The sequence below is a fragment of the Ooceraea biroi genome, chromosome 4, assembly GCF_003672135.1.
Source record: "Ooceraea biroi isolate clonal line C1 chromosome 4, Obir_v5.4, whole genome shotgun sequence".
Lineage (NCBI taxonomy): Eukaryota > Metazoa > Arthropoda > Insecta > Hymenoptera > Formicidae > Ooceraea > Ooceraea biroi.
In genome coordinates this window covers 409,932-424,969 of record NC_039509.1, presented here as the reverse complement: position 1 = coordinate 424,969, position 15,038 = coordinate 409,932, and positions in this window count along the sequence as shown.

The window sequence follows — 15,038 nt, the reverse complement described above, 5'->3', positions numbered from 1 at the left end:
AAACTGAACTGTCATACGAAATAGTTGGGTAATAAGAAGCACGTTGTCTGTTTCTGTAGATCTACTTATATCGATCTTGATATTATCATAAATTACGCACTTTCAATGCAGCATGATTTCGTAGATCATCGATGACAAACGTAGTACACTTGAACGTATTATACACGGTGCCTCAGTGACCCTGTACTACTCGTTAATGGCATATAGCCCGGATTTAGCTGAGTCGAAAAGTCCTGAAAACCATTTTACGATTTTCGCAATAATAACCGAGTTATTAACGATTAAAGTAACGAATGAGAGCGCGGTTTATGCAACGAGGCCGTCGGTAGGAAGGCACAGTAAGGCGCGTTGGAAGCAGTGATGCCAGAAAACGTGCGACGATTCGCGAGACCATCCTCACCGCATGCTACAAAGCACGCTTTCTGACATCGCTGCCTCCATCGCGCTTCACTGTACCCTCCTACCGACGACCTCGTTGCATAAACCGCGCTCTCATTCGTTAGCTTTAATCGTTAATAACTCGGTTATTATTGCGAAAATCGCAAAATGGTCACAGGACTTTTCAACTCAGCTAAACTCGGGCTATATGTCATTAACGGATAGTACGGGGTCACTGAGATACCCTGTATATACGTTGAAAGAATCTATTCTTTGCGAAATGATCAATTCGTACGGACAGAAATCGTTCTTCTTGCATTTCTAATCTCTCCATTTTGTAAATTGTTAATCGACAAAATTTGTAATGATGAAGATAAGCGTTGTATAAGGTGTGGATTTACAGGGGGTGTATGTAAAATTGTGTGCTTTGTTGAATAATTTTCTCGATCAGAGCCTGAATTATTCCAAGATTTAGTCAAAATATCTTTTGGTCAAGATATAGATATGGGTCAAGTATAGAATCTCACAATTATCTCACAATTTATATTATTTGTTATCTTGCTGCCATACATGTACTAATAGATTGCTTTCTTAAGAAAAAGACAACTTCTGTATCGATCGATTTCAAAGTTGATGTGTATAATAGCTGTATAGTATAACTTGCTCCTGTAACTATAGATAATTACTAGCAAAGAGATAGAAATTGATAATAATAATTCAAAATAATAAAACTTTTTTCATGTTCAAGTAAGCATAGAAATGTATTTAATAATAGTATTTTATTATTATATGATTTCATAAGCCTGTTCTCTCTTTCTCTCTTTTTCTTTCTCTTTCTGTCTCTCTCGATTGTATATTTATTATTTAATCTTGAAAAAGGCGGATAAATATGACACATTTTGATTTTTCTTCTTTAATATTTCAATAAAAAATTTGCAATTGGCCGATCTTAAATTGATTAAATGAAATAATATAATAACTTTTTTCATGTTTAATGAACATTATAGGAATAGAATATAGAAAGAATTATTTCAAATTTATAGATATTATTTTGTTGTGACAATAAAATGAAACGGTTGAAATTTAATCAACACTTCATGCATTTCGGCAAATAATATATCTAAAATCTAACATCGTAATTCAAGTGCCAATTAAGAAATATTTTCTAATAGTAATTATAGTTTTTTCTGTTTGTTTTAGCCGATTAGAAAATGATTATGTATTAGCAAATGGTATCAAATATTTGAAGACGAACGTTACTTACACGAAGCAGACAGTTGATACGCGAGTTACGTGAATATGACTTATTAATGATTATTGATAGTAATCTAGGCAGTTGAGTAAACTGATTTTCGTTTCGCTAGCTGTCGCGTTAGGAATAATAAAGTTATTCGTATTAACTAGTTTTTCATCGATTTTAGTATCGATGAATAAACAATCAATATTAAGTTCCAAAAATATCGATTGACAATTTTGCATATCTACTTTTTTATTACATTTTTTACATATATGCGAAATTTTCTAATCATTCGAATAAAGAACAAAAGAAAGAAAAACTACAAAATCATCAGTGTTCCCGACAAAATTGCAAGCCACGCAATTACTTATCATGAATTAATGCGGCATGTGTTACAGAGTCGCAAAACATTCGTGTCGCTATTATCATCCGTGTGACTGACTACGCAATCGTGTGTCGCGTGAAAAAATAACGAGTCAGACATGTGGTGAGAACAACTATTAATTATTGCGTCAAAATATCAACTTTATTGTTCTTCAAGCTTGGCTAGAATGAGAGAATTAACTGAGATACAGGGTGTACCGAATATTTTAATTATTCTATAAGAGATTATATATACGTAAAAAGGAATCCCGTTTATTTTACTACTTTCACATTAATATTCAATGCGTGGCGCAACAATTTTTGCAACGATATTGTTTAGATAAATAATACTATGTAAAAAAATATGGTATATAAGGTATTCGAAGATTAATTTATGGTTAATAGTCCTCCATCGTTGATCACGAAACGCGTAAGAAATATTCAGTCGAAAATGGCGCACATATATCGCACGGTATGTGCTGGACGTCCCAGGGGTGGTGCATAAAAAAATGAGATTATCGCGATTACCTCCGACGATGAATACCGCGAAGTCACTCACACATCGGGCTCGGGAGATTTATCGTGGGCACTTTACACCGCCACTTATTCGGGTCGCCCCGCGATCGCGCCGGTATAAAGTATCACCACCACCAACCACCAGCGGCACCACCGTGAGCACTATCACGAGTCTGCCATTATCACCGTGGCACGCCTGGCGGTGATAAATCATGCGACAGGAATGATTCGGCTAAATTGCTGCTCGCACGTATCCGCGCTGGAAGGCTGTCGTGCGGGTCGTTGCATGGTCGGAAAAGCGACGCAGGGGAGCTCGACGAGAGGAGGGTATCTGCGACCTTTCCCCACCACGCCGACGTCCAAGACCGGCAGCAACCGGCGAGAGGCAATGTCCGTCACGAGCGGTAATTACGCACGCGTTCCAGTAGCCATTGGTCTATTGATTTTGCTGGGGGCTTGTTGGGAGCGCACGCTGCTCGCGTCCCGACTCGCCAAACCCGTCGTGAACGGCGCGGCGTGGCGTTCGTCGTAGCCGACAGCACTCAGCGGTGGGCGGTGGCCTTTGTGGGCGCGGCCGGAGTTAGGGTGGGATAACGTCGCAACTGATTGGTCGGCAGTGGCTGACGAGTGCACTCACCGATCACTGCGAACGCTGGCCACGTCGCGGAACTCTTCCAGGTTCTTGTTACGGAGTCTTACGTGATAGCGTCGCGTTGATTTCATGCTATATGCGAATAAAGAGATATCCGATGACTGACGCGGTGCACTCGACGCTTCTTATAGGCTTGGTCTTCATAGGGGGATGAACAATGAGAAATTGGAAATTTCTATATCTCATTCTAGAAATGTCAGATAATAGAGTACGTTTTGACAAAAGTACAGTCTATAAGCGGTATATTGTTGATCAGGAGAAGAGATTATTGTTACTAAACGATACTGGTGAATCGATAATTTGGTAACTTATATTGTTAAGGTTTATCATGTGTGTTGGATATAATTCAAAACTACAGTCGCTTATAGTACCGTGCATTCTCGATTATTGATCAAGATGCTAAAGAAGAATGTATAATTGCAGAGAAACCTAAAGCACATGTATTTTATTATCAGACGAACGAGACTTGAGGTATTTATATCAACACCCCTTGCACTTTACTGTATTTACGCATTTTCAATGCTTACGAACGTTAAGTCAGAATAAGCTCTCATTAAAACACGTCACAATAACATTTGTCATGCTTAAGAACATTCATCACATGATGCGAGGTAAGTCCGAGCGACTTGTGCTTACATTGTCCATTCAAATCCATTCCAAGATTACAATATTCAAGTCGTTTGTTAGCAAGAAAGTCTCCTTTCTTAATGTCCCCTTTCTTAATAGCGAGCTGTTATTAGTCGCATCCTCCTCGCAGAAATGAGCTCGCTTAATGCAGGGAAAAGGATTGTTACCGCGCTGGCAGGCAACGGAGGCATCTGATCACCCATCCGATAGTTCTACGCGGTAAGCTACATTGTAAGTAATTTCGAGCTGGCAAAGAGAGCGCGGCTAATTACGTGCCTCACGTAAATGGCGTCCCGGTAGTGTTCTAAGTACATCAGACGCGTATCAGCGACGTCGCTCCTCCTACTAGCGCGAGAATTCGCTACATTCGCATGCGGCTCCATGTGAAAGTCAGCTAATTGGTTGGCAACTAAGTCGCCCCATTCTCAACGTCGTCCTATGAAAATTGCGATTTTTAACACTCCGGAGATACCGCAGGTCACGCCAGTTTTATTGCATGAACGTCGCTCTGCATATCTCCAAGTGGAATACAATCCGAGCGTGTTTGACAATATGAAAGATTGGAGATGTTTAAATAAATGACAATATCGTGCTTTTGAGAGAGAAAGAGATTTCTACAAGGTAGAATATATATATGTATATGTAAAGGATAATAATTATAAAGGAAAGAAAATGTGAATAAATGAACATCCATGATTCCCAAACTTTACAGATTACTTTAGAGACCGCTGCAGTGAAATGTCATTGTAAGAAACCATCTCTCTTTAGTTTCTTTGAGCAAGTTGCATAGCGAACGAGAAACGAAATCGAGATTTTCCCGAAAATCAGGATTTGGCATAATTACAGTGCTGATAGAGACATTTTGCTCGTATAAAGGGACCGACCACTGAAAGGTGCAATTATCAGCGAGCGTCGTACTCGCTCGCGGGCGCGCTGAAACCGCGATCGGTTCGCATTTCATGCCAGCTCCCGTACGAAACGAGAATGATCACGTACGGCGCGCACCCTGACGTTTCTCCGCTCGTCCGTCTGTTCGTCCACTCGTCCTCCTTCCCAGGAGCGACCCTGAGACGCGCGCAGTGTGCACGCGAGAATTAAAGACCGCACGGACCACCGGAACGAGAGGGACAAAGGAATGCCAACGGTGCTTTCATTCTAACAAAAAAAAGAGACGAAGTAAAAAGAAGTCGGAGAGGGCCTGACAAGAAGCCTTCCCCGTCCCTCTCCTCCGCCGTTCGCGTCGCTTTCCCTCGATGCTACACCCGTGAATGCATCGCGCGTGTAATGCACACGTAAACGAGGCGGTACCCGAGGCTCCGACCGGCAGCGGCGCGCGTAATATCGCGTCGATGCGACCGGATGGGAACGCAGCGGTGCAGTCGAAGTCGATTGCTCAACCCGAGAAACGGCGGCATACAGAACGCAGCCGCGCGTATTGATCGCACGTAATCGCACGCTCTTCCGCTCCTTCGCCACGGCCGTTTCTCCTTTTGTGCGCGTTATAACGAGGCTCGCCACGACGATTACCACCGCGTGGCGTCGGCCTTGCCTTGTGGCGATGCGACTCCACACGACGAGCTTTTCGTTTGCATCGAAATTCAGCGAGCAATTCTACGTCACGTAGAGCTCGCCGATCATTTCGCTCGCCCCGCGCGTCACGCAAGAATCTGCAACGATATTCAGGTTGGCGAACGGTTGACTAAACTATCGATTCATCGATAGTTGATCACTCGATGATATCGATTCTTAATTTTTTCTAACGCATTTCGTGACATTCTTATCGCATGTTTTCTTTTTCTCTTGGCAAATTTTTCTCTCAACACGACCAAGTGACTCCATTAATCATTTGCACGCGCTCGTCGCAGCGAATTCGAGCGTACCAACGTATCAGCAACGAAGAGAAATGGTTTCTTACAATAAGCTTATAATAACGTGACGTAGTCATCCGAAATCATTAGCGGCGTCGGTGGCGTTCGCATACCTTAGGAACGGTGTTACACATTAAACGAACGACCGTATCGCATCTAGCCGAAGCAACCACCTGTGCGCATAGCTAATACCATATAATAAGGGTTCATGCATATGAATTTCGTGGGCCAGTCCACCGGCTTATCGTGAGGAATCTATCGGGCCTCTCCCGGTGGCAGCACCGCGCGCGCAACCCTTTTCGATATATAGATATATGTATATATATATATGCGTGCATAATTATGCCTCGGTCCCATAGACGTGCGTGCCACGCACGTTGCGCCACTTCCAGCCGTTTAGGATACACGCGCGAGGAGGTGCACGTGGATGCGTAAAGATACGCAGATCGCGACGCGAGCTGATGTTCCCTTGACGTGCGGGCGCGTTAAAAGAACCGTGAAAACGGGAAAAAGATACGGAGATATTCAAATTATCTCTCTTTATTCAGCTATTAGACAGAAGAGCTTCTCGAAAAACTTTCACTTTAAATTTGTGTCACTAATTAACACGATGTGCATTTCGCTTTGATGCGGCTTCATCGTGGCGTTTGCAGCGTTCAAGCAATTTAGATGTTTACTTTGTTTGATAGAAGTTTCGTTTTTCCAGGAGGTATGAATTTATTTTATTATTTTTTAATTTTCCACGCAGGGTGTCTTCGTGTTTTAGAAACACGTGTAGTTGAGACACTTCTTCGTCACAAATATTTTGAAGGACACAAAAGGGATAGTTAGGCTTTCGGGAACGAGGTTGGATCGGATCGTTATCGCTTGTCGATATATGCACCGTGAAGATCGGATACGTGGAACTAATGCGCGTGGAGGAACTTTTTGTATCCGTAACTTATAATAAAGGCTGACTAAGAAGAAGCAGATGCAGGAACACGGTAGCCGATCAATTCCACCCGCTGTTCATTCTTTTTGTAAAGGTGGATCGATGTCCCGTCCGGGCTTTCTTTTCTTCAGGGGCCCACGCTTCTTCGGTATGTCCAAACAAACTGCTCGCATTATTAACGGAATAAAATTGGTTAATTTCAACGGAAGCATAGAGCCACTTGGGAGAATAGACTGCTGGTAAAACAATATTGACAAAGTCAGTTCTATTCAAACCAGGTGAAAAATATGTTTTTGTCCACGTATTTTACAGAATATTGAATTTAATAAAACCCAGTTTTACATCGTTAAATAAATATAAATATTTATTACGTAATAACGCAAACGTAATAATTGGAGGAAATAATCGACAAGAAAGAGACAGAGAGAGTTTCACACTCGTTGAGTTTGCACGCATTCTTAATTTATACAAAATTTAACGATAATAAAATTCTTAAGTAATCGTGCAGAATAAAGGAAATATAAACTGGAATGTACGACTCCGTATTATACGCTCGCGCTATATCGCTGATGTCAAGTATGGTTCGTGACTGCAGCGATTTCCGCGAACGAAATAATATCCTGGAAATCGAAGGCTACGCGGTCGCGTTTCCTGATCGACGTCCATCATGCGATTAGCTTGTTCAACCACGTCGGGACACTTTCAGATTACACATTAGAGCGACAGGGAGGCGTGCAAAAAGCGCGGCCATGCTGGATCACTTCGCGCCATATCCTGTCGTCGTCGTCAGTTGATTGCATTTAATTATCAAACGTCTGCTGCACGCATTTATCTTTCCTCCCTCTGCCCGCGGGGACATTTGTCTGGACAATGTGTCGGGATGTTACCTTCGCTCTCTATCATTCCTGGTACTCGACAGATGCGACGTGATCGCGTACTCGTACTCGCACACGTCATTTTCATGTACATTTGCTCAACTCAAATTGTAATTTTCCTAAGGCAGGATACATGCGTAATGGCTATGCGACAATAAATCTCAATGTATGTGTATGAATAAGCATATGAAAAAATAAAACATTCAGGTGTCAATAATTTATAAGTAATTAACTGAAAACACCGCTGTGCTGTAGATGCCGCGTGAATGAATGATCAAATCATATTTCAATCATATTTTATTATCTAATTTGATTTACAAATTTTGTTCTAACGACATATAAAATATGAAATTTCATTACTTAATGTTGACGATTGAAGGATCATACGAAATGATAATCTTTCATCGGGCATTTCTGTTGAAAAGCAATCAGATCCAAATCGAGAGGATCTGTGAAACACCGATAATAACACTCGATAACGGCGGAACGTTTTATACAACGCAAGTATATGTCGTATTACATTTCGTGCACGATTTCCTTCTGATTATCGTGACAGCTCGGTCCGTTTGATACACTGTTTCACTGTGCACCTGTACGTCCGCTCGTCCGTTCCTTTCCCATCCATCTATCAATTTCACCCCAGGCTCTCCGAACCCCGTTCTCTCCCTCTCGTCTCCCGTTCCTCCGTCCTCTTCTTGATCGCGCGCTCATTCTCGGTGGCGCTTCGGCCGTAATGAAGAGAGGACCGTGCGCTACCGAGGGGCAAAAAGAGACGGCTCTACGCAATGACCCTGCGGCGAGCCCTACAGCGACGTGAGAAGGAACCCGAAGTCGAGTTTAAACGAACATCTGTGCCGGGGCGCAACCGGAGCGCAGACGGACCGAGCGGCGAACGGGTGGACAAAACAGGTGGGCCCACGGCGTCGGGATTCTTGAGACCGCGAGTTAGCCCTCAGGGCACATGGCGCGAGCAGAGCCCCTAATTCATGAATTCTCATTGCGAGTTTTTTACCGCGTATCCGGTGCCCGGCACCGCACAAAGACACGCGCGTAATTGCATAAACGCGCTGTCCGGCTCCGGTCAGACTCGCCGATCCGATCGAACGCGTCCTGTTTATCCTGCGAATTGGTCAAGCCGGTAATTGACGGTGCTGGCACGTACAATATTATTACGCAATACCGAGGCACGATCGGTTTCTTGACGGTGTGTTTGTGTGTATGTGTATGCCTCGTGCATTGTTGTAAATGATTTCGATCGAAGCTGACGGCCAGAAATATTTTTTTGGGTTAAAATAATTTGTGTATGTATGCATGAAGATTCTTTGTAGCTGAGATTGTTCGGTCTATACTACAGTCAGTCCGTTTCAAATTATTGCTTTTTTGGGGATAGAATTTAATGAGGGATATACTGGTTGTAATTTTATGGAATATTCTGGAAAATTATTTTGATTTTTCAATTGTCTGCTTTGTGTTAAGTGAAATTAGGAGAACTTTGTTGAATTTCCGTTTGAGTTTATTATTCTGTGCTTTTGGCAACCAGTAATTTCTTTTACGGGCAGTCTTGTTTGCATCATATTTACAGTTAATACTACTTGGTCTTTAATATGCATCTAGCGTCGTAGTGACCTGTTTAATGAAATCCTGTTCGTCTGCACGCGATATTCCCATATATCTTGTAAAACGTTAACTTGATTAATATTTTTTGTTATTGTTGAACGAGCGAAATACATATATATATATATATATATATTTCGAATTGACTTTAATTTATGATAACTTCCCGCCGTTTTAATCTAGCTTACCGATATTGTGTACGAGACAAAAACGCAGCTTTAAGTAATACGTCTTAACGACTGCATCGCGCACGTCAATCGTGGTTATTTATGCAATTGCGCAGCTTGCGTGCACCATGATAAATAGTACTGCCGGACAGGACGCTCTAAAAAGTCACATTCGCGCGACAAACGATAATAAAAATTTAATCCGATGAATTGCAACTTAGAAATGTTTGCTGAGTAATTCGATGCACACAATACACAAGAAGATAAAAAATATAAAGATGTCGGGGACAAGTTTGTAATATAAAAATCAATATAAAAATTTTTATTCATAGGAAATATTATCTTATGCTATTTAGATAAATCATAATAATACAAAACTGTATACTATTATGTATCTATAGTTTAAAAAAATGTAGAACACATCGTATATATTAAAAGGCAGGTATAATCGATTTCTCGATAGCGCTTTGTAGTGTGTAAAGTAATATTTATAGAAGGTTTATTACTGCCTAGTCAGAGGCACTGTGATAGGTGAGAAGTGAAACTTATAACCAGGTTCACAGTACGGGGTATCCTCGCTCGTTTAAACTGAGGATATGTTTTATCACGGTGCCTTTCTTTTGATATCCAGAGAGTGCAGATCAGATAACACTGCCGCCGACAAAATATTATATTTCCTTGCAATCAAATATAATAAACATATTATATTATATGCTTAAAAACCGTATTTATTTCTAATACAGTATATATTTCTAATATCAGCAATATGTAATACAGAATTATATGTAGTGAAAAATATTTAATCGTTTTATTTAAATTGAAGTTTATTTGATAAAAAGATTGATGTGTTAATTGAGTGTGTTAATAAACTTAGCATTATTGATTTAAAAAATTTGGTTTTGAAAGGAAATATCTTGTTTAATGATAAGTTCGAGTTGGCGAGGGAGATGATTGAAAAGGCCGCAGAATGGTTAATTGCCACGTGTCTCATCATCCTTTCCATTACCACCAGTCTGGGAATAATCCCAGGAAGTAACACGGAGATAATCCTTCGGACAAACGATCAACGAGCTATCGATGTGTGTAAAGAACAACATCGTTCACGAGTTGAGGCTAATCTCCAGACGTCATTGACCGTATCATCCATTCGTCACACGATTAGACTTAAACAGGACAGCACACGTATTGCCACGAAAAACGGCAGACGTATTACTAAGCGCAAGAGTGTTAAAAAATTGGCATACATCCGATCTTGTTAGAGAATTACAAGAGGCTCATTGCTCGCACGCTCACGTCCAGTCAATTATGATTTACAATCGAAGATTGCACGCCTCTCGTATCTCTTATCTACTCCGGTCGCTCCGCTATCGCACGCCCAACAGGATCATAAAAATGTACCCGCAAGCCCGCAATTTGATCCCGTCGGTGAGTCGCCGATAAAGGATAACCCGGCGATGACGTATAGCCCCGGATTGGTGCACCGAATCTCTCCACCTCCGCTTCCGGCCCGCGGGCGAACAGGTAGGTCACCACCTGCCGAATGCCTGCCTGCCTCACGCATCATAACGCTGAAATACCTGCGGTCCTTGAGACGCTAAATGCCGAAACCGCGACCAGATGTTACCGTTAAGGTGGTGGCGAGAGATCGCGATCGTACAGCGCGATTCGCGCGCGTACGACCAGCTGCGCCCGGTATCCTCGGCGGCGCGTTCTCGCACGCGTGACCGGCGCTGACGCTCCGCAGCGAATTTATCGATGCGATCTTCGCGTCGCGAGCTGATCGGACGTTGTATCGTATATAACAGAAGAGGGAGGCCTTCCTCCCTGGCAGGAACTTTCTACTAAGCGGTGGGCGGCTCCGGGCGGCCTGAGAATGCGGATCGATGCCCCGCCGATTGTTCCCCAAGATTTCTAGGAATGTGCGAAACTCGTTTCGCCCTGCTTCTCGATCCTCGAGTTGTATTAGCGTTGCCCGATCACGACGAGAATACGGTAAGCGTTTTCTTAATGCACTTTCGTGTGCATTATACATGCGAAAAGTTGGCTTGCCCGACGCAAGAAGCTATCAGCAGTGATGCAGTTTTTTTTTAATATGTAAGATGCCCTACAGGTGTCATGAAATTAATTAAGGTGCGCAGGTCGGGAGTTATTCATTGGTCACAATTAATCAATCTGGCCGGATTGTTTTTCCTCCGCAAACTTTCTCGCGCAGCCTTGATTCACCTGGTTTTTTGCCACCTGAGAGTATGCACCTGGTCGTATCAGAAAAACCTTGGATCGTTAACAACCATACCGCGTATCTAAAACACCTGTTGTCTCGCAGTGAGTCGGGGGCTGTCTCCAGTAAAAACTTAACAGTCCGTTAATTACTATGACTTCGATGCTTCACAAAATGCTGCGTTCGAGCAGAGAGACTTAACTTGCACATGAAAGAGATCCTATTATGCTATAATACATATTGTAGTTAAGAGCTATACATAAATCGTGCTAAAATAGATACTTCATTTTACTAGTGCTTACTTCTTGATGTCAAAAACGAAGAAAATATCTTTGATTCGATAAAAATGCTACTCTTCAGCACCTCTCATATCTAACGGGACCAATTATGCCTCCGGAAGCTCATTATAGATGTCGTCTCGTACTTGCGGCGGTACCGCTAGGCTGCAAGAAATAATCGATGTCGTTCTATCCCATGGAATTCCTGTCGGAAGCCGCGAAAGCGTGTTGGTAGCGTAACGCTACGCGGAGGGACTAGCGGAATTGCCCGCAACCGCGTATTTCGAGCGGCCGAAGCGTCGAATTTATCATCGTCGATCTTCGCATAATGAGCTAATCGGATGTTACTGTTACCATCGGCCCACCTCCTCCTCCTCCTCCTCCTTCTCTTTCTCCTCGGAATACGTCGAGCGAATTAAAGCGAGCTGAGAAAGTGCCTCCGCGCGCGGCAGCGCGAGAAAAGGAGACGATCGAGAGACCGCGGGAACAATGAGAGGAAGTGAAGGTCCAACGAGTGCGCCTTCTTTCCATTCCCGATTGCCACGGAACTTAGAGCGAAGATATCATCCGTCCCTCCCCGTTCCCTCGTCAGCGTGCCCGTTAGGTACACGTCCATGTAAGATATATCTCCGGGGAGTGCGATGGCCCCGTGTCTCCTCCCTAGTGCTCCCCCGTTTTATATAGTTTGCCATTTATCGCGATCAGGCTGACCTAGCCCATGCATCGCCCGGCGATGCTACTCCAGAAATTACGACTTTTCTGCCGCGGCCTCTTCATCGTCGCTTCGCTCGCTCTTCCTTCTTCCGGCCGCTCGCGATTTGCGTAATAGCCTTGCACGCGGCTCGGCACGCTTTCCCGGATACGGAAGATCAGGTTTGCTCTGCCGACTCGGGACTATTTGACGCTACTTTTTTCAGGTGTAAATTAGAGGATTTTCACTTTAAACGGCTATTTGTTCTCTTAAACGTTCTGTTAAACGTTCTGTTTATCGTAAGCGGCGTATCGTAAGCGGATATAGGAAAGGAATTAGGTTTCACAAGGAAACGAGAATTTTTTATTGAGTGAGAGGATTAGAGCGCCGGGGGATTAAATGAAGAGGGAAGGGAACCGGGTTCTAATTGAATCCAACAAGATAATTCGACGTTTACGTCGGCTGAATGTCAGCTTGCACGGTTCCGGTAGTTCATTATCTGCCCTTATTCTACGCACTCTGTTCAGATGTTAATCATTACTTCAAATTAGAATGTAATGTTTGCCAATGTGTCGCTCCGATAAGACGAGGAAATATACGACTTCCAGAAAATGGATTATGCGTGTATGACACTTCTCGCGGCAGGACGGATGACGTTAAACCCGCGTGTTCAACTGGCAATCATAGACACGCGCGCACTTCCTCGACAGGGAAGAAAAATATAAGCGTACCGGCAAATTGCGCAGACTTTTAGATCAATCCGGCACTTCTTGTTGCAACCGCCATTCCGGAGAGTGATGTGTAATGATAATAATTATTTTAATGTCTCAGGACTGGAAGCCGCGCACATATTTTCTTTTCTACCGTTACTTCGTGATTATTTCATCGGTGCACGGAGACGTTAAGTTTCTTGTTTGATTTTGCGATTAATGTTAAACGACGCATATTAACGTTTACTTCGTGCATATCAAAGGATGAAGTTACGTATTTATCCTCATTTACCTTCATCCACTACTTCACCGTTCTTTTTCGCATAAACACGTACATATGTACACGAAAGCTGGCAGTAACAAAAGAACACATTCCTGGGTGCCACAAAAATGTGAAAGACTAGATCTGAACTAGCTTTATTAGATTTGATCCATTATAATTTTTACAAAATGCACGCCAAGGAGTAACATTACCTGAGACCAAAAACCATTATCTGACACCTCGCAATTGCAGATCCCGCAAAACTTGTCGAGGTATCTGTCTTCCATTCGTCTTCATTCGTAGAATTCGAGATGAGCGATCCGGTTCCCTTTTCCGGAACGCGCGGTTCCAGGCGGCACGCAGCAGACGGGCACACCGGGAGGTGTTTGCGGAGCCGCATGATCGCTTCGCGGCCTCGCTCACGTCGCCGAGTATCCGCGTCGATACCCGCGTCTAATAGCCGGGTAAGCATCCATCTCTCGAGCACTTCGCGTCCGTGATGCGTGAGATGCTGGGATCGTGACGTGCACGTCGGATGTGCGGCGCGCTGCCGCGCGTGTTTTAGGGCCTGAGGGCGGCGCGGTGTAGTGCGTGCGCTGCGCCACGCCGCGCCGTACCGAGCCGAGCCGAGCGGAGCCGCGCTGCCGCGGCTATGGTGTGTGCGTAAACGCGTGTAATAGGCGGGGAGGGGCACACCAGCTGGCGTCAGAGTGACAAGATCTAAAATTAGAGCGCCTGTCTTGCGTGTCGATCGTCGCATGCGCATATCGTACGCCCCCTTCCGGCTTTGCCTTATTTTCATAACTTCTTTCAATTCTTTTCCCTGCCCCTCTCCCTCCAGCCCCCTTCCTTCCTCGCTCCGACCGCTCTCGATTCTGTACCCTGTCCTCCCCGTTGCCGCCGCCGCCGCGGGAGTCTCTTCCTCGTCGCTCCTGTCACGCGGGCAATCGATCTCCCTCGTTTATCTTCCGGCGCGGTTTCACGCGCTCCCGTTCGTCCTCTTCCCCGCGAGCGAGCGAGCGAGCGAGCGCGCGGGGCATTTCCCTCGTCTTCCCTAGACCGCAAGAAGAGAAACCGTGAGAAGATCGATAGTTCCATGAAACTCGCAAGGTACTTGCGTAGGGTGCATTTGACTGTCAACCGGGCTTTCGAATCCTCGAATCTTCCGCTGCTGAAAGTAGAATTGAAGAACTTTATAGGAATTTGTTTATTTCTATTATAATCGTCTTTAATTGTATTGTACTTGCTTAAAGATTAGCTAGGCTGCAAACAGCTGCAACGAAAATACTGAATTACTCAAGTAACGGTTGAAACGCGAGTTAAACACTTGTTGACGGAAAAACGAGACATTTCCAGTTTTCGAGGAAAAGTTGCAAGCCCCTCGAGGTCGGTTCGCCTCAAGCAAGAGTTAAAAATATTTCCACTCTTGCTCTTCGTGTAGATATACGTGCATAAGGTTGCAGAGGTATAAGTGTTGTCTTTGCGCTCCTCGAGTGACGATCCAACGGCTCGGAAAATCGCTGTTCGTGCCGTTAACGAGCGTAATCGGACTGAGTTTTGCCGGCGAGCGCGACTGTCGTACTCGCGATTTTTCGCGCAGCTATATCGCCGTACGCTTGCAACCTCCGGTCATTGCGGCGCTCTTCGATTT